General features: G+C 37.0%; 2 long non-coding RNA genes across 2 annotated transcripts; one reads left to right on the top strand and one right to left on the bottom strand.

Annotated features, from left to right (window-relative positions):
* Nucleotides 1–977: 977 nt before the first annotated feature.
* On the bottom strand, nucleotides 978–4520 carry LOC123309540. Its single transcript, XR_006537267.1, has 2 exons — nucleotides 4116–4520; nucleotides 978–1064 (listed from the first exon to the last, which is right to left on the bottom strand). It is a non-coding gene; the product is annotated as an uncharacterized LOC123309540 (long non-coding RNA).
* A 9950-nt stretch (nucleotides 4521–14470) lies between these two features.
* Nucleotides 14471–15406, top strand: LOC123310535. The gene is made up of 2 exons (XR_006537370.1): nucleotides 14471–14537; nucleotides 14918–15406. It is a non-coding gene; the product is annotated as an uncharacterized LOC123310535 (long non-coding RNA).
* Nucleotides 15407–21652: the final 6246 nt, after the last annotated feature.

Raw genomic sequence — 21652 nt, 5'->3', positions numbered from 1 at the left:
ATTATTTTATCTAGATGAGAAAAGAATTGACATACATTTATTGATTTGAAATGAATATTTCAACTATGATATATAATAAATCGATTAATACAAGTTACTATACCTGTGAAATTTCACTTAATCTGTCTTTTCAACTCATTTCGTTCTATTAATTGCACTCTACGAGGACACCATTATTACTTTCATAATATAAAAAGGATACGACATTCAAAGTTGATTTAACATTGATGAGAAAATTCTGAAAATTCCGATAAGTGCAACCGAGTGTTTTCCCCATACTAGCTAGCTCTATCTTATTTCGGTCGCACCCCCTCTCTCTCTCTACGCCGTGTCCATGTGTTTAATATGTCTATGGTAGTTATATCAAACTCATTTGAACACCCTTATTTGTTCCCCTTTCATCAAAATCATATCAAAAATAATAAAATAATATCAAAGTCTATACTCATTGGTGATATATTGATACACTACACCACTACACTACCAGTTAGCCATTGATGGTGAAGCCATCGAGCCCGAACCAGTATAATCGGCTCGGTCCGATGCATATTCCACCGTGTATAGGCAAATTTTGATGGAGCCCAAGTCATCATATCATATCATGAATTTTCGATCGAGCAAATTAAATATCCATCTACCCATTCTCGGTACAGTTTACTCGATTATATCGGTATATTCCGCACTGTGAGAGGATATTTTGGCATATCATATCCAATTGGAAACTAGAAGGCGTTATGATAGCACCTTAGGTCCTGTATTGTTTTTTTTTTCAGAAAATTTCAAATGCTATTCTTCAAGCCATAATAAATCACACATCCATTTACCTGTCAAAACCGCAAGCTCATATCTATTATAGTTCCGAAAATATTGGCATTTTATCATTTATCATTTTATCATTGTTCAATACGTCCAATAAACCATCTTAAGTTGGTACACCAAAAGAACTGGATTATCAAGTCAAAGAAAATGCAATGAAATACAGAGGAAATTATGGTTTAATTCGTCAAAAATTACACATAATGGAATTTTCAACACTTTTTACTTCTTTGAGGTATCGGATGTGCCTGAAAAAAAGTATATGATTAGATCTTAAGCATTCAATGTTACGATTTCAAAAAAAAAACATTGACATGGATTTATCCAGTTATGAACTGAATCCAAGAAATTAATGATTCCTTATGGTCGGAGACTGAAGGAAATATGTATTGATAATATTCCAACAGAACTATGTGCAGTAGCGCAACAGTATTATTGACTATATAGTTTAATGGTCTGTAATCTGTATGTAATAAATCATAAATGATTGTAACATCGCAGTTGGCTTTGAATTATTTTGTGCTGCTGACTGCTGCTTCATATTGAAGGGTTCTGAACTGAACATCATAGAATTTCAAAATTGACGCAATCTACTTATATGATGTTACCATCATCTGATGACTGTTTGCGTGGCGGAGCTGGCCGTACGGAACAGGTGAAAATGGTAAAAAAAACCCTAATCTGACAGTTTGAAGATGATAACAAGGCATTTTTTAAAAATATCTTCCTTCTTGAACCTCCTATCGTTTCCGTATTCATTATGAAAATTGTAGATAATAAAATTCTGTACAACTTTTGTTTGAAGCAAGTTTACATCCACTTTACTGTTACTGTTAGAGTTAAAGGGCGAGAAGGTTAGCCACACATGCGAAAGGCCAAAGTCAATGTAGAAACCTAGTCTAATGTACATTCATCGCCATATATCTTGAAAACGTTCAAACGTAAAAAAAAAATTGCTTCAGACAAAATTTGTAGAAAATAAAATGAATGCGAAAATAACTTGAAGCCCAGGAGAGGAGATGATTCAAAAAACCTGATTTTTGTGACCTTTATTATGGCCAATTTTCATTGGTTCGGCTTGCTGAAACTGTCAGATTATATTTTTTTCCGTTATTCTCAAATCATTTGCTTCAATATAAGAAAAGAAGCTCGAGAATGTACACGTGACCTGGTGGGACCTGGTGGGACTGGCCTTACGGAAGAGTTGAAAATGGTAAAAAAAAAATTTTTCCAGCGGGCCCAGATTTTTGGAGGATATGTTAATCGGACCCAAAAGAAGCTACTTTTCAAGGGACTGACAATTTGGACGTGACGCAAGGTCACAGCGGTCCTTTGAAAATGTAAAAAAAAATCGTTACTTGTACATACTCGAATTACTTTTTTTCCAATATTTCCCTCCCTGTACCTCTTATCGTTTTTGTATTCATTATGAAAGTTGTAGATAATAAAATTCTGCACAACTTTTGTTGTGCAATTTTATATACTCTTAACCGTTCTCGAGTTAGAGGGCGATAAAGGCGAGAAGCTTAGCCACACATGCGAAAGGGCAAGGTCAATGTAGAATCACAGTCTAATCCACAATTGTCAAAATGACAAGGTATTTCTATGATGACAATTTCGAAATTAGTCACGAAAATTTTAGTGTTGTCTGTGACTGAACCTTAGAATGTACTATTTTCCAACGAGTGAATGAAATTTTATAGGAACTACTCCTGCTTTTTTCCATAATCATCACCCTAAAGGTCAGTTCATATTATCCGTCCGTCTCGGTTCAGTTCAGCTCCGCCAAAATATCTTTCAATGTGTTTTATATGGACTAATTCATACTATCCGTCTCCGACCCTTCAGCACCTATCGGCACGCTTACGAACATCCGACGGTATTCTTCCAGAGAATATTTTGCGGATGGGCTGAAGGGCGTGGTTGGACTGAACGAGACTGAACTTATAATATGAATAAGCAACCGCTCAGTTCAGCTCAGTCAATCGAGGCTTTTCCTTTGTCGTGAAAGCTTCTTTGAACTTTTCTTTTGTATTAATTGCGACATTTTTCACAGTATACAGGATGATTCATAACTATTGGGACATAGGCTAAAGGCAGATTGTTTGGACCAAAATATGGCGATAGGACCAATTATACCTCAATAAAATATTGCTGTGAAAAAAAGATAGAGGGCGTTAAAGTTGATTTTTTTTTCGTTTTTTGCTAATAATTTCACTGTATATTTTTTCATCCGTTTTTAAGGAAAACACAATTGAACAGTTCGGAGCATCGGAAGGGGATTTGAAGTAACGACTTATTTATTTTATTTATTTATTTCGACGATAAAGCATAATAAAAAACAATGTAACATAAAAAGAATAAACTTAAATTGAATGTTCTACGTTTCCTCCTCCTACTTCTATGCCTTTTCTAATTCTTTCAATAAAGGACTTTCGAACTTTGAAGAAAATATTATTCTCCCCCCTTATAAAAAATTCAACTTTAGCGCCCTCTATCTTTTTCCACAGCAATATTTTATTGAGGTATATTTGGTCCTATCGCCATATTTTGGTCCAAACAATCTGCCCTTAGCCTATGTCCCAATATGAATCACCCTGTATAATCGATATGACTTCCTGTTCATTCTAAAATAGCCATGATGTGTGGACCAATTTTTTTTATAATGTCCAATATTCACCTTCAACTTTCCTCTTTTCAAATATTGGTTAGACACCCAATCTTTTTACCAACTTCTCGTTCCTCTTCATCTTCGTCTAACAATAATGCAAAAGCACATCATTCATTCAGGCGTAATTGCAGCAATTTTATTTTTAGCAGAAGTTAAAGGGTTCACGTCCTATGAGATAGGGCACGTAAGAGAAACAACGAAAATAATAATACTGATAATTTAACAATATTTTTTAGGGTTCTTGTACTGTTTTGACCAAAATGAAAGGCTTCATGTGTCAAGTGCTGGTCGATTCGAATGCAACCGAAGATTCACGACACACGAAGCGGAAGGTGACTGAGACGATCGTGACTGATAATATGAACGCAACCTCCGTCAACGGCTAATGATCCTTCCGCCGGCCTGAACTGAGCGGAACGTATAATATGAATCGTCTTCGCATTTGTTTACAGACAGCCTACATAATGTGAAAAATTAATGTAACATCTGATACTATGAGGTTACAATGAAAAAAATACGAAGAAAAGCCTTTGACAAACATGATCTATCACATACTTTATGTAACATGTTTATCTTCGTATTACGTCTCGATTACATAAAATTTTCGTTAAGGAACCAGATTGCTCACCTTATTTTTCCTCAAGGAAATAACTTAACACATGTTCCTCTCACGTTCACGTAAGGATAAAAGCAGTAACCATACTGACCAGGGCTACCGACCCTTACTGGCTTAGGATCAACTGGTACACTAGTGGCAATGGCCACCAAGACTGCCAATACTAGCAAAGTAACGATGATATTGAAAATAAACTTTCCCATTTTATTCTGATATTGTACTAGCACTTGATCGACAACAAGTCTAATTTATATGAGCAAGGTATCTTATCTTTTGTATTGGTTCTTAGGAATGCACGTAGAATTCGAATAAAACAATCATATCTTGGGGATTTACAGAGTATTCATGAGATCTCATTCTAAGAAATCTTACCTACCCACGTCGTTAAATACGAGTTCATTGACGGACTGGACTGGTTTCGATAGACAAGGATCAACAGAGACAACTGTTGTCTCTGTGGATCAGTTTCAATATATGAAGTTACCAGAATATGTACCAAGCGAAAAATGCAGTTTCACACTAATTACTAATACTAATTCATTATTTTTTCAACTCGACCACTATATGGATCCAAAACAGTGTCCACAATAGAATGTGTATACATTTTATTTAGGTACCTACCTTTTGTATAAGAGGATTCCAATTGTACCGGAATAGCAACCTGGAATAAGAGACGAGGATGTATTGATATCTAGTTAGCCTAGATCAGTTCCATGCATAAAAAAAATATTGCGTGACCATAACAAGGAACAATAACTCATTAGAAGTGTCAGTGTGAAGTTAGAGATAAGAAAAGTAAACCAGAGTTGCGCAATAAATTAAAAGATGTCCACCGAAATTGTGAAAATCGAAAAATTGGAGTATCGAGCAATCATCAAGTACCTGTTTTTAAAAGGGTTAAGCAGGTTTTTACGAAGATATGCTTAATAATACCCTTGGTGATCGACGTCCTTCGTATGCGAACGTGAAAAATTGGACTGCAAGCTTCAAAAGAGGTAAATTTTCTATTGAAGATGATGACCGATCGAGAAGGTCAGTTTCTGTTTCAGTCCCCGAAAATATCGATGCAGTTCATGACATGATTTTATCACACCGTCGAATTGGGCCAAAAGTTAAAACGGATATCTGAAGCAGTGAATATTTCATACGAACGCTTTCATCATATAGTTCACGTCAATTTGGACATGAGAAAAATTGCTGCAAAATGGATCCCCAAATGTTTGAATGCTGACCAAAAGCGTTCAAGGTAGAATTTCAATTTTCAATTTCAATTTATTCAGACATAAATTCCTCCATACAATAATGCATCAAGATCATAATACACATATATTATTATCCCCGCAGCAAGCCAGACGCACCTAGGCAGAATGCCTGTATTGTGAGTGTCACATCCTGCCAGGGATCTGCAAAATGTGTTTATAGGTATATCCTCAAATAAATCGGGCTACAGAAAAGAGGAATAAATCTGTTGTGAAAGGTTGAACAGAAATAAAAGCAAGAAGGAAATTAACCTAGCTACAGGTTGAGTGGTCAGAGGAGGTGCACACAAAAATTTAACGGAAACCAAAATCAGAACAATTTCAAATGATTAGAGTCAGCAATCAAATATTTCTTCACCTCTAATTTGTACTTACGGACTCAGTTTTCTCGTATTAATGGGAGGCATATTGAAAAGTTTTGGTCCGAAATAAAATAAAGATCTCTGAGATACATTTTTCCTAAAAAATGGGATTTGCATGGACCGATTCCTTGTGGATCTAGTTGTCTTAGATGCAGTAGTAGGTAAACGTAAATTTATTTGGCATTGAAGAACATCCAAATAAGACTATGGTAAGCATAAATTGTTCTGAATTTAAAAATTTTAGTCTCCTTATATAGGATTTCTGTCGAAAATAGTCTGCTTTTTTTTATAAATTATTTTTAGTAACGTGTTTTGTGTAGTTTCAAGAATATTTATCACATTATCATAAGCTCCGCCCTATGCTACTTTGGCGGTATGTGCTGGGGTGAGTTCACGCCATTTGAAGAATGGCGTGCTCTTGGGGTGATTGTTTCGTCCCACTGCTAGGGTCGGACTCATCAGGTAGGTTAATGAACCCTAGCAGCTACCTACGACAATCGCCGAAGCAGCGTGGTTTGTGCCTGCTATAAACGCCGGTTACGTCGAGGGTATAGAGTGTTGCGTCGCCGGTGGCGCCATCGTTTGGCGTATGCTGCACCGCAATAGACGTATATGCTACCCTGTGATCGCAACCGTCGTGCGCAGTGATGCCATCGTTTGGCCACCCTTGGTACCACCATGGTGAGATGAAGTATTCTTCTACCATGGGTACAACTACGCCGCCACAACACTCCCCCACCAGCGGCGCTGACTGGGGAAGCGATGCGATACGGTAGGCAGGGTACCGCCGTTTACGAAGATGGGGAAGGGCGTCTAAAGTAGCGTCAGAAATACCAGAGATGGGAGCGTGCATTGTGAGCGAGCTATTGTCTCAACCGGTCTGGCCTTCTGGGATACGTCGTTAAGACGGCCCTCCCTCATCACGTCGGGGTCACCACTTTAGCGGTATGTGCTGGGGTGAGTTCACGCCATTTGAAGAATGGCGTGCTCTTGGGGTGATTGTTTCGTCCCACTGCTAGGGTCGGACTCATCAGGTAGGTTAATGAACCCTAGCAGCTACCTACGACAATCGCCGAAGCAGCGTAGTTTGTGCCTGCTATAAACGCCGGTTACGTCGAGGGTATAGAGTGTTGCGTCGCCGGTGGCGCCATCGTTTGGCGTATGCTGCACCGCAATAGACGTATATGCTACCCTGTGATCGCAACCGTCGTGCGCAGTGATGCCATCGTTTGGCCACCCTTGGTACCACCATGGTGAGATGAAGTATTCTTCTACCATGGGTACAACTACGCCGCCACACTACTATACAATATCTTAAAATTGATTCAGCAAGTGCAGTGTAGAGTAATTTCAAACATCTGAAGGTGAGTATCTCACTAAGTACATAAAATTTATTCATGAGAGTTTTTAATCTGGAGGTAACATAAGATATATGGGGGGTTCATAGCTGAAGTGAACCAAGTCCATGCAGCCTAGTTTTGAGATAAATGGCTCAGAAGTTGTTTATCACCAATTAATTCAAAAGTGACTTCTTAGATTTTAAAAGGTTAGAATTTAAGCATATGATTACATTCATCTAAAGAAGTCACTTGAAGGGTACAGGGAAAGAACCATCGATGTCAATTTTCCCTAGAGCTGAGAAAAACGCATTTTGAACTCCAAAATCCGTTCATATTATTTGGAATAATTATCTGCATGCCGTTAACTTATTTATTGATATTATTTGGAATATGAAAAATTATTTAGGTACTATTGTTCTCGAAATGAACATAATCAATATTAATGAGGATAAATTTATTCAGTGCCGTAAAGGCGATATCACTCTTCATTATAATTAATATTAATATACATAAAGTGAGTGCGTTACATGAAATGACTTAGAGATTTTTCTTTCGTATATTGATCGATATCGATTAGGCCACTTTTAAGACCGTTCGCAACAGCCGAGAATTCTCTAGAAAATTTACTCGAGATTTCATGCGCCGTGAATACTTTACCGTTACATACGCACTTTCGGTAGAACTCTCTGTTCAGTTGCATACAAAATAATCTCTGCGTTTTCTTACCAAAATTTGGTAGAGAATTCTCGGCTGTTACAAACGGGCTTATCCGTATTGCAAAATAAGCGACACGCCCTGCGGAGTAACCCGGGTATGAGGATGAGGTATGACTGTAACGATAGAAATCGGGCACTAAGGAACACCTCGATTCGTATAATAATAATATTAATAATAATAATAATAATAATAATTTATTAATCCTTTCAGATACCATAGCGATATATAGGACAGGTCAAAGAGAGAAGAAAAAAAAAAAAGAAAATTCACAAATAATAATACAACTATCAACTTAATTGATCTGAAAAAAATTCTCTTGGCTCATAGTAACCCTTAGAACATAATAGCACCTTGATTTCTTTCTTGAACTGTCTATCATTCAACTTTTTAAACCTGCTTGGTAGATGATTATAGAGAGAAATTCCGGCAAATTTAGGTGATGCCCTGAATTTGGTAGTTGTGTGCATTGGTATACTCAATAAATTGCCATGCCTTGTTCTATAATCATGAAAGTCTGAACATTTCTCCAATTTGGATAAGTTAGCTCGCACGTACAACAGACAATTCAACATGTATATACACGGCAACGTTAAAATTTGAAAGTTCTTGAAGACGTCTCTGCAAGAATCTTTAGGCCTCAGACCAAATATTAGGCGAATAATCTTCTTCTGCGTGACGAATACACGATTACTCTCCGATGATGCTCCCCAAAGAAGAACATTGTAGTTCAGATGACTGTACACCAGAGAGTAATACACGCTGATTAGGGTCTCAATTGGAAGTGACTCTCTTAATCGGTGTAGTGCGTAGTAGGATTTGTTGATAGTCTTACACAAATGATCCAAATGAAAGTTCCATCTCAAGAAGCCGTCGACGTAAAGACCTAGGAACTTCACACACTCCACGGTTGTTATACTGCCGCCCGACATATTAATAATCAGCGGTGTAGACTGTCCCATTTCCCGATTCTGGAACTTTATAATCTGAGTCTTACTGGAGTTCATAATGAGCGAGTTTTTACGACACCAAGCTTCAAATCGCTGAATAAGTTCTTCACAAATTCGTATGAGATCATCTATACTTTTCGCTCGTACTGCTATGGATGTATCGTCCGCAAAAAGAATTAGTATGCATGCAATTAGGTATTCCGGTAAATCATTGATGAATAATAAAAAGAACAGTGGTCCCAAGACTGATCCCTGAGGGACACCCAGGTTACAGAAATATTTTTTGGAAGAACAATTGCCATAATCTACAAATATTGATCTATCAGATAGATAACTGAGAATCCAGTTGAGGAAAACTCCCCTGAATCCCATCTGATACAGTTTATCCACTATGAATTCATGCCTCAAGCAGTCAAATGCACGTGAGAGGTCGAAAAAAACTCCCATTACATGATCACCCTGATCGAGGCAAACGTGTACAAACTCAATGAACTCGGTACAGGCAGTCTGCGTTGATCTGCCCACCCTGAAACCGTGTTGATGGTTAGACAAAATGGAAAACTTCCTCAGATACCCGCACATGCGCTGATAAACAATTTTTTCAAAAATCTTAGATAATGGACTCAGAATTGAGATCGGACGATAGTTCGCTATGTTATTTTCAGCATCTCTTTTGTGTATTGGTATCACTTTGGCAAGTTTTAAAATTGATGGGAAGCACCCAGAATCAATCGATTGATTAAGGAGGAAAGTTAGGTGATCAGCTATAAGAGGGGCGATCGTTTTTAATATTCTAATTGAGATGCCATCATGGCCCATGCTTCCACTATTTTTTAAACATTGAATTGTAGATAGGACTTCATCACTCACCACTGGAAAGAAGAAGAAGTTATGGGTAACGAGTTTTTGCAACGTACAACTGTCAGACAGGACATCACCATAATGATCACGAAGGGACCGCTCATTTACCTCCGAGAAGTATTCACCGAACGCCTCACAAACCCCTCGTGGGCAAGATATTACTTTACCATCCAATTGAAGAGAGATGGTTTTATTATTCCTGGAGCGAGAGTGCAATTCATCATTAATACACCTCCAAACAGTTTTATTCACATTTGTAGACATAGCAAAGATGTTTCTATAGTATTCTTGTTTGAAAAAGTTTAACTGACGATTATAGAGATATTTGGCGTTTTTGTACTCATCTCTAATCGACGATGAATTTGAATTCTGTACTAGCCAATGCAATTTACGTAAGTTATCTCTTGATCTAATAATCTGCGAATTGATCCATCCTGGACGAGATGGCCGAGAATTTTTATGTATCTTCATGGGGCATGCAATATCGATCAAAGACTTGAGAGTATTTAAAAAGCTATTAAAATTATCATCAACAGACTGACCACAATAGGTGCTATCGAAGTCAGTTTCAGCGATGAGGGAAAATAGATAGTTCAAGCTGCCTTGTGAAATCGTTCGAGACGGTTGAGTACGTAACGAGCAGGATTTGACGGATGCATTCAACAAGTACTCTAAAAAAACTGCCTTATGATCACTTATGAGTGGTTCCTTCACAGAGACATGAAACCTATCACGGATTACATTTGTAGCAATATAGTCTACCTTACTGACCGTAGTAACGCCGTGTTTGTTGGTGAATATTCTAGTTGGTTCACATGAGCCAAGATTCAAACCATAACTTAAAAACAATTCATCCAATATTTTCTTGCGATTGTCATTCAAAAGTAGGTAGTTAATATTAAAATCACCACATAAGAATAGTACATGGGAAATAGTAGTACAATAGTGTAGGACGTATTCCAGTGTACGCAGAAAAATCATCAAATCGCCGGATGGAGGTCTATAGACACTAACTATACAATAAATTACATCTCCCAACTTTACTTTAACAGCACATAGTTCACAATGCATCGGCACAGATAGCTTATCTATATTTAAAGGGTGAGTTTCGTATACTGGACGAGCGTATATCGCACATCCTCCATGTTCACGTTCAGATCGGCAATATTGAGCAGCGATGCGATAGCCAGCCAGATTCATATAGAGGATCCTTTCTGGTGGACACCAGTGCTCAACGACGCTGATAAAGTCAGGACCAGTCAAATTAAGAAAGACCTCGATTCGGGTTATTTTGCTGATAATGCTTTGCACATTTAGTTGTAATATTCTTAACTTATTGGTGGATGTAATGGAGTTCTCCGTAGGCAAGTTGTCATTGATCCCGTTTTTCAGTGACCAAGTTACGGGATCGTAGAAAAAATTTGTTAATCAGTATCCCCTCGGGCCAAAATGATGGTTCCATTACAAGAGACTGAAATTCAGATGGAAGAGTTAACTTGAACGAGGAATACATTTCCGGTTGCTTCGAATTCAATTTTTCGATGTGCAAATCAGTGACATTATCTCTCAAAAAATTCTGTAGATCTTCGGTTGTAGTTGAAGGATTAAGTCTCGATACGTGAATGTGAGATAATCTTTTCTTAGGAACACCCACAAGAGCTGTCGAACTCGAGGAACCAATTATCGGTTTGAACTTAGTCATCTTCTTTGCAGGCTCTCTTTTAGGTTTATTTAACTCATCTGCAGATCTCTGCTTTCCTTTTCTTTTTACGATTTTCCATCCTTCATTGGTATCAGTTGTTTGTGGAGGTAAGCTCTCCTCAACAAGATTTACACAGGCAGTGAGCTTAGAATCATTTGGAACAGCTGTAGATATGCCATCGTCTGTGGGAAGTAAAACATCCGACGATGTGCTAGTCGAGGGGATTCCCGATATGTGACCAATATCATCTGGGGAATCTCGTACAACTGATATGATATCTGTTTCGGTGTTTTTGTCCTGCTTCAACATTCGTATTTCCTTGATAAGGGAAGATATTTGTTTATTCTGAACTGCGATAAGATTTCTCAATTCCAAAATTTCTGAATGCAATGGTGTAACTAAATTATCAACAATTCTATGGATGGTAGAGAAAAGTGGATCCTCACCCCCTGGATTGATTTGCTGAGGCTCGGTTGGCTCAGGATTTGAACTACTGGAATCGGTACAACCATCACAAAACCACTTAGCAATATTACCATTACCACGCATTTCATTAAAAAGTTCAATGGTGATGTTCAGGCAATTTAAATGGAAACTGTTTCCACAAATCCTGCATTTAATAGAATCATCGTAACGACTTATCTTATTCGAACATTGAGAACAAACCAGTCCGCGTACGGGCGACATGTTGAATCGAACATATATTCCTCGTACTCCTCGTAATTCAATCGAAGTGTAAAAATCTACCCCACACTCAAATTGAAGAGACCTATGAAATGATACGTCCCTCAACTCACTTTTTCTATTCAAAAACAGTGCGGAGGTAACTAAAATTCACATCAAAACACTTAAAAAGGATGGAGTTGTATTTTTCTATCTGTATAAAGTGTATCGCACTATCGACAAGAAGGCTATGGGTATTATGAATAATTCCAAAGCACACCTGATGCTATCACCTGCTTGGTTCTTGGTTAGTTGGTAATAATACCTATACCAGAGATATATATCTCTGACCTATACACTGTTAATTGAATTAACTGAGTAAAAAGTCCTTATATTCCCTTTTAGTCTATGGCTGTATTCGGATTCGGCTTTCTGACAGTCCGAGGTATGGAGAGTAGAGAGAAGGAGAACGATCGCTGCTTTGAGACCACAGATTTTTTGTCCCCTAAAATATGTACCAATAGGGTAGTTCATGCTTTTGCCAACAGGCGCGCTGGCCATCACGAGAGTGCGAAATTTTAATTTAAACAAATTGTAGTTGGCTGAGTGAACTGTTTCCCTGGTGACAGATGATAGGACTATTATTATTTTCGATTTTTGATAAGAGAACAACATATGACCATGGTAAAATGTTGAAGCGTGCGCTAGTGTAAGAGTGTTTTGGCATCGGAAAGAAAAGGAGAAGAGATAAAATTTCCGAGAGCATTTTCGAGAGAAAATTGGAAAAAAACCTTACCTCAAGAATCGACTCCGAATCAATTCGTGTGTCAAGAGCACTTTTGAGATGAAGATATCAAAAAGATGATGGATTCATTATAAACGAAATAGAAATTGTCATCCCTCGTGAGAAATTGACTTTTCTGAATAAAGGTAAGCGCACATACAACGGCAGCGGACGGATGGTACGGATGGGAATGAATTACTTTCAATGGAACTGAATGGAGCAACGCACATATGTGCGGACGGCAGGCATCGCATCCGACGGAATTGAGGAACGATAGTTGAATTCCGACCGATGCGTGCTGTGCCGGCCGATCCCGACATATGTGCGATACCAATCGGAGATTGCCGCGGCATCTGCGTCATTTTTCAAGTCTCTACATGCAGCGGCTTGTACGGGTAGTCATACGAAATACGAATTCACGGCAGAAGCATGAGTTTTCAGGAGAACTTAATACTGCGGGTACAAAATTATAATGAATTGTACAATTTAAGTGACAGAAATTATAGCAACCATTTTTTTTTCGTCCTTCATCAAGTCCGGAAATAAATGAACATATTCTCCAAAATCCTTCCTTTTTTACATATGTCATGTATCCACATTCGTCTTCGCTTCCTTCGCTTTTGAAACTCTTCTTCCTCCAGAACAAAAGCTACTTCCTCACCGCTTGAAGACATATTCGCAACTAATCTATTCCTCCGGCGATTCCGATGTTATATGTGCGATACCTTCATAAAAATTCCGCCGCTGCCGTGCCGTTCCTTCCATGCCGTCCGTCCGATGCCGATGTATGTACGCTTACCTTAAGAATATCTAACCAATAAAACTACATGGTTCAGAAGTAAATATTCTTGAAGAATTTTGTTGGCATAACATAATATATGGTTTATATCGGTTCTCAGCTGAGTATTGGAAACAGAATCTACTCTAATACCTAAGTGATAAATCTGAGATTGCTACCTTTTGTTGTCTTGATGTGTAGTACTCCTCACTACGGATTTATATAATTTTGAAGATTACGGTAAACCAACTCACATAGCTGCTTTCAATAAACAATGATAAACAAAAGTAGGTACAATTTTTTTGATCAGTGATTTCTTTTGAATTTCATTGATTTCGACTTGCATTTTATTGCATATAATTCAGAGAACTCATAGCTAATATAGATTTGAAGAAAGGTATTTGAAAAATCATCAGAAAAACCACGATGACACATAACCTAAAATAAAATGAAGGCTGTTCATTTCAAATTGACGCTTGAATCCCCACCCCTTATCGATACCCGCTGCAATCGCAGCGACACCTATCCTACGTTTCCCGTTTTCGGGGACCCATTTTTAGTAGGTCGATCGTTCTCCTTCTCTCTACTCTCCATAGTCCGAGGACAGTTCTAGGACTGCGCAAAACTGTTGCGCCCTAGTATTGAATCCGAAAAGCCGAACCCGAATACAGCTTATTTCAACAACAAAACACGCATCCAAAATTAACACTCATAAAACTTTTGAAGTTATGAAAACAAAACAGCAAAGATATTACTTCAATTTTAATAACTTTGAACAACAGCCATAGTTTCGTAACTGTAACGCTACTGGGACAACTGGGTACATAACTGACAATAGAGCACAAGCGTCGAACAAAAGAAGCAGCTAGTAAAGACAAGAGTATTCTGTGGCGGTAACCTCCCGCCGAACAATCTGTTCTGTGACTTAACCTAACCTTTTTGGCGACTTGTGTTCTGTTTTGTAGTTTTGTGTTTATAGTGTTTATGAGACTTGGATAACTCAGCAATTTACATACAAATGGTAAAAATCAATGTTTCACATATATTTCAGTGTAGTCCTTGTTTGTCTTCTTTAATTTGAGAATGCCAGTGTAATATACAATCACATCTTGTTATCATTTAAGTTTTCAAATCAACCATGCCTCCTTCGGGCGATGAAAAAAAATACCCATCCCCCATCTGGCAAAATCTATCAGTTGTTGCGCTTCAATAATCTGAAAAATTATTTTTTTTTCTACAATATCCGCATTATTTAATTTTTTGTCGAATAAGGCAGCTGTTGAATATCTATGCTCATGTTTTAAATCAGAATTGAATAACTAGAAAAAAAGTACCTCAGGTAATGATTTTCACATGTTCCAGTGTATGCTTATAAGAAATTGACAATGCCTTTTGTTTCAGATCATTTGTAATGTTCATGGAGAACTGTGAAATGGTGGAACCTACATAAAGGATGGAATATAATGATGTACATATCATCAGATTACTGGAAGATGTCAGGGTCTGTGAATTTTATCTCCACTGGGATATGAAGGTATGATACATTAGCATACTTGATCTTGATTATTATTATTATAACGGAAACAGAGAAGAGGCAGTAGCCTATAAATCTCATACAAAATGAAAAGAAATGACACTTCAAAAGATAAAAAGATGAAGAAATAAAATGCAGCAATCCTATGCACATAGAAACTACAATGAGTCTAGTCTGTTTTTAAAAGAGTTTACACTCTCAGCGCAAACAACACTGGCTGGTAGTGAGTTCCACTCCGCAATCCCGCGATTCGGTAGAAAAAACTGATGATAAGTCTATCCTCTTTTTAATGTATGAAGGTAGAGTTATAGGTTTGAGTAAATGTGTATGGTTGTATTCACAAATTTACTCCAAGAGTATAGTATGAGTATGCTCAGAGAGCATACTCTGAAGTAGAGAAGGTATGTTCGTGAAAAAATTAATTTCCATATTCATATTTATTTATCAGGGTTAACTATGTCAAATACAAATTACTTATAGTATTTTATTAAGCACCGTGACTGGTTTCTCATCAGAATAATCTATGCATCTACAGACCAAATCTGCTCACTATAAGAGAAATTACAACTAGTTCCAAAATCAAAAGGAAAAAACAATGCAACCTACTACTCATACTAATCTCATCAGGGTTGTAAATTCCAAAGAGATGAGATACATGATCTGCAAACTTGATGACAAATATATTAACTTGAACTCTAACTTTAAAACTTCGAAAAATAATCTGAAAACATTCTATAAAGGGTACACTAAGGATTTATCAAAATCAGCTGACTGTCGTTGCCTTGTAGAGTACCCTATAGGATAGTCCAAGAATATAGAAAAAAATATGTATACATATTAATATTAGATATAGTCCATTCAAGAATGATTGATATCTCCGGTGGCTATGGAAAATCGAATTTAAGTTGGTAATAGCCCATAAGTTAAGATTTTGTGTTGCGGAATTAAGGTTGGCATTGTGAATGAACAGTGACCTATCATATGCGAATCTATGTACCGAGCCACTGAGCGTCGAAAATTTGAATTGTGTACTGCTGTTTATGTCCTTAATTTATTCGTACAAATTGTAAACATTATTGTATCAATTCTGAATACTGATTAATATGCTCTGAAGTTGAATATTTTTTTATTTTCAAATGCTTTTCTGGGTTATATTTATATATCCAGTTCTGTGATTAAACTACAGAAATTGTTGAAACACTTTCGTGACTTGGACTTTCAAGACCTACTGGGATGTCAATCATTCTTGAATAGACTATATGTATTTTCATAATATAGTGTTTGTAACGTACATTTCACCAAAATCTGGTTGTGAATTTAAAATTAGAGTTGGAAATGATTTTTTATGTTCAGTAATTTCAAATTTTTCTAAATAATCTACACAGGCGATCAATGCCTGTGTGTAAAATTTCAGTGCCTGTCTCTAGTACAAACTGATAACCTTTCTTAAATAAGTGATTGCTAAAATGAGAATCATATTTCTCTGTTATTACAAGTAAAATATTACACTCAATCTAAGATGTGATGCATATTTTTGATTTGGATATGCAATAGTCCATGGAAATAGAGCTAATAAATGACATATTACTCTCCAGTCTTTGACTAACTTAGTTGATTTACAGCCGTTTTCAATAAACCTATCTATCCATCGTTTCACTTACTGACAATTGGAAACCATTCAAAAAATATATCTACAGATAGATCATAGAAACGGAATCAGATGGCTTTTCTATCTTCAGTAACTGAAAGAATGGATAGATAGGTTTATTGAAAACGGCCGTAAACCAATAAAAATCTCTTAATATGTACCAGTAGAATGTTGTAACACAATAGTTTCAAAAGCTGCCAAACATTCAGCTGCTTTAAGAAATGGTAACGTTTTTCAGTCTCAGCTCATTAGCTTCAATATCGAAAATGTATATTTCCTCCCAGATTGTGTTTTCTCACACAGTGTAATTTATTCCTATGGCTTCATTGGAAGAATTCTGATTTTCTAATATATATTTCTGATTTGGACCAACTGAAGACTAGAGTCATTGAAAAACTTTATCAAGAATTCTTCTTTATGTGTCCTTTTTGCCAATCTCAAAGACTTTTCTTCAGATTTCCGCTTTGTTGAACCATCCAACAAACCACCAGGTAGATTTAAAGTGGGTACAGCTTCAATATTACGAGTATTCTTTGGGGAACAATTGAGAAGTCTGTGTTTCAAAGGTACCTCAAAACACCCCTCTTCAAAATGAATTGAACAAATAGTCACTGGAATAAAACCAATTGGAATGAGTTTTTCGAGATAATTGATCAGAACTATTGATTTTGAAAATTAATTCCAAAACTTACCATTTTTCAAATTTATTTTGTCTAGATGGTACATTTGCTTTGCACTGAATTGAAAATTTCCTCATCAGATTGCAAGCACTTGGCCATTTTTCTGGATTGATTGCTTCACCTGGAATGCCAAAGAGGTATGGATTGCATTTGGATACTCTGGTCTGCTTTCTATATTTTTAGTTTCTAGAGATTTCCTCATCTCTTGATCCAATACAACCGGAACTGCTCTATTCAATTTTCCCCTCAATAATATTCTCGAATTTTTATTGTCGTTTTTTAGCCTCTGGATTGAGCTTCTGATACAAATCTAAATTTGAATTTTCATCGATTCTCTCTAATGAGAGAGTTGTATTGACGTCAGCGACGTTTCCAGCAATTCTTTTCAAGTCGTTTCATCAAATTTTAGTTTTGATGCACTTCATGCTTTATCTCTTTTATCAGTGAGGAACTCTTGCCTTCTTTAAATCCTTTGAAGAGGAAAGAATAACTTTTTTTTTAATGTTCATTTCTGTCTGTGATTCTGTCACCGTTTTATTGATAATCTTTCCGAATTTCACAGGTGTAAAAACTCCTCGGTATTCTTTTTCACATCAGGATTTCTATTTTCGATGCAGTGTGCTATCCATAGATCCCCAAATTTTTCTGTGAGCATTCCCAGAGCAGAGGCTGTAGCTGGAGTGTCAAAAAGGCTACTTTCTTCGTTGAAAGTTTCGAGTGTATTAGCAGGCTTTCAGAAAACAGCTGAAATTCGTGGGATCATATAAATCACAAAAAAATTTTAAATTTATTTTGTCTAGATAGTACCTAAATTTGCTTTGCACGGAATTGAAAATTTACTCATCAGATTGCAAGCACTGGAAACATGAGTTAGTCGCTTTTTATCATAATTTTCCTTGAATGAAACAAACAAATGTTCTGTTTCCTCTGTTTCTGAACATAGTAATTCCATACATTTACTGCAGGAATAGTATTTTTTCAATTTTTTTACGAGGAATCCTGCAACATATGCCACAGCCTGGGATTCACAAATATCCTCTTTATTTTAATTCGAGGGTGGTGCTATTTTATCTAGTTCATTATTATCGATGCATGAAATGGTCACAGGCAAGTCATCATGAACCAAAAAGGAACCCAAGTTGTGCATTATGCCATTCTCATCATTTTCACAATTCTTGTTCGATTTAGAAATTATCCAATTATTGATTACTGCAGTTTTATATGATGACACGAACTGATAATAGTTCGGATGGGAATTTGTTGTCCCATAATATCGAATAGCAGCAAAAAATTTTCCAGAGGATGTTGATTGAGACAACTAGTTCCCAAAAATTTGAATCCCTTGTCCCTACAAACATCCTACAACTTTTTTGTAGCATTTTTCTTGAATGAAACAAACAAATCTTCTGTTTTAGTATTTTTTCAATTATTTTACAAGGAATCCTGCAACATATGCCACAGCCAGGGATTCGCAAATATCCTCTTTATTTTCATTCGAGGGTGGTACTATTATATCTAGTTCATTATTATCGAGGCATGTTACAGTGGTATTCTGTAACTTTCGCTATCATAACAAACGATCACGATAACGTTACGCAAGGAATCGCAAGCGAAGCGGGTATGGTATTCTGCAGAGACAACCGCGACGCGACGGTCAACTAGAAACTAAATCTATGTCCGATTTTATCTTCCATCTCTTTCTAACATTGGCTTTGGCAATATATAGGTGGCGCTGGAATAGGCGGCGGAAGAAATGGCCGGAAATTTGAATCTCCATTAGTCCATATCGCAGTTAAATATTTCGATTTTTGCGAACATGAGGAGAAAGCTCTCATTTTTGATATTCAAGACACATATAATATCGACGAAAGTATCTTGAATAACAAAAACGAAAGTTTTTCTTCATGTGCAAAGTTAATCATTTTTGACATTTTTAGGAATAACAAAACTCTGTATTCACAAGAATATGTTTATTGACATACACACACATATTGGTACATACATATACAACTAGTAAATCCAAGAATTTATTACAATTGGTGCATAAAAATTGAAGATTATAACATATATAATTCATTAAACTTTGAAATTTTTGAAAACCATGAAAATTAGAGCCATGAAGGTCATAAAGGTAGACAAGAATGGCGATCGAAATGGGTGATGATGCAAAAGCTGGTCGAAGAGAATTAAAAAAATAAATTAAATCAGGAATGAAGCAATTTTTTTATTTTTTTTTCATAGGCCTTTTTTTTTTTGGCATCTGACTTTACTTCTTCGCACTTCCTTTTGCACCACCTAGGAATGCCAATCCTACATATTGCAGCAGTCGTGATGTCCCTTATGCGATTTTTATGATCAGGACATCCTAGATCCTCAAAATTTATGTCAGATCTAAGTACCCCAAGTGCGGTTACTGCTACTTTAGGATGGGATGGGGAGTCATTTAAAAATTCCTCCAACCTGTTAAATCCACATCCTACAGCAACAAAGTACCTTTCACTTGGGTACATTAAGACTGATCTTTCATCTGACCATTCTTTATTCACTCTGAATAAATTTTGAGGCTCTGAACTGGATGAACTGATCATATTATCGCATAAGGCACAGCATATGTGTTTTTTGAGGGCCTTCAGAATAGCTCCTGCCACATATGCTACCGAAAAAACACCAGGGTTTCCAGAAGAAACCTCTCTCGATATATTAACCAACAGTTCCTCAGGTGACGTCTGCAACTGAGGTATTTGATCGGTCAAAGAAGCATCTTCTGGAACTTCCATCTCCTCCCTCTCAAGGGAAATATTGAGGAATGATTTCAAATTGCACAAAAGTGTATTTTCGTCATCCTCACAATTTCTCCCCTGAAAGCTTTGATTAACCCAACCATTGAGGAGTTGTGTTTTCAGGGTTTCAATGAATTGCTGCACTTTAGGATTCTCATTGGATCCGCAACCATACCTTATTTGCCCAAACAAGTTCTCCAATGGATCTTGATTCAAAGATCTGGTCTTCAGGGAAATGAAACCATTGTTCCTTAAGTATTTCCAGATCATTTGAATCGCATATATAGATTGGAGCCAACCTGTTTGGGAAGGTGGCATAGATTTTCGGATGCTGCCATTTTTTGTATACCTCATGAACTGCCAATTTTGCACCTTCTCGTGTTCCTCCTTCCAAAATTTCAAGTGAGGGGAGCCTAGCTTCAAATGTCCCCTCAGCTCCTTTCCAAAAGCACCTACAGCCGCTTTCCCATTGAAGCTGTCGAACAGCATGTCCACTTCCGTAATGAAATTTGCCGTAGCGACAGCTTCCGAGTCCAGTTGCCCTGAAAGATTAAGAAAAGATTATTAGAGTTGGTTAAGTTAGGATGATGAAATATATATTACCTCCACTGACCAAAGTGAATACGTAAGCTGCAACTGTATGACTCAGTACTTTTGCAGCTACATTCACTTTTATTGCATACTGCAATATGGGTTTCAAGTAAATCTCCTTGATTTTGCAAAGACTTCTGAGCACCATATTTTTGGATTTGTCTATTTCGTAAGCTTTAACCACATGTTCAAATTTCGTTATTTTGGTTACTGTGGTTTCACCAATTTTCAGCGGAATTTGGACATTATGCTTACGAAACAGAGAATATGAGCATTTTAACAGATGTGGTGGGTCGAACATGCAAAAAACTTTTTTTTCTTCAAAGAAGAAAAAAGGTGTCTCCATGGTAGCACCAAGTTCTTTCACTCACCTCACATTGCTGGGACCCATATCGCAGATTGTAGCAACAACATCGACTTTGCAACAACATTGGCTTTGCTGCTGAGAGGACTGTTGAGATACAATCTTTCAACTCTGCAGCATTACAACCCCCGTGGCTGAAAAAAAATGCCACTGGTTGCTTCCAATTTTTGCCCAACCCTACCAGCATAAATACCAATGCTTTGGTGGCAAGCCTTCTACTGAAGCTGAATCCTCCAAAATCTTCAAAACCAAGAATTTTATCTTCCCCACTATCGTACTGGACAGCTTCTTTAATGTCCATCTCATCAAAAAGAAGGACACAGCATCTTTCTTTACCTTGGGAAAGATTTTGATCAATTTGGTCAAAAATATTTTGGTTTATGCCAACTTTGAAAGAAACCTTCTTCAGCAAATTAAGAATAGTATTTTTGCTTGGCAGGGATGCAAATTTTCGGAGGAGATTGTAGCAACGTGGACTCCTCTTGAAGAGAGATAGTGCCAATATTTTGTCTTCCAGGGTCCATCTTCTTCCTTTAACA

The sequence above is a fragment of the Coccinella septempunctata genome, chromosome 3 (assembly GCF_907165205.1).
Source record: "Coccinella septempunctata chromosome 3, icCocSept1.1, whole genome shotgun sequence".
Classification (NCBI taxonomy): domain Eukaryota; kingdom Metazoa; phylum Arthropoda; class Insecta; order Coleoptera; family Coccinellidae; genus Coccinella; species Coccinella septempunctata.
This window is presented reverse-complemented; position numbering and strand designations above follow the sequence as displayed.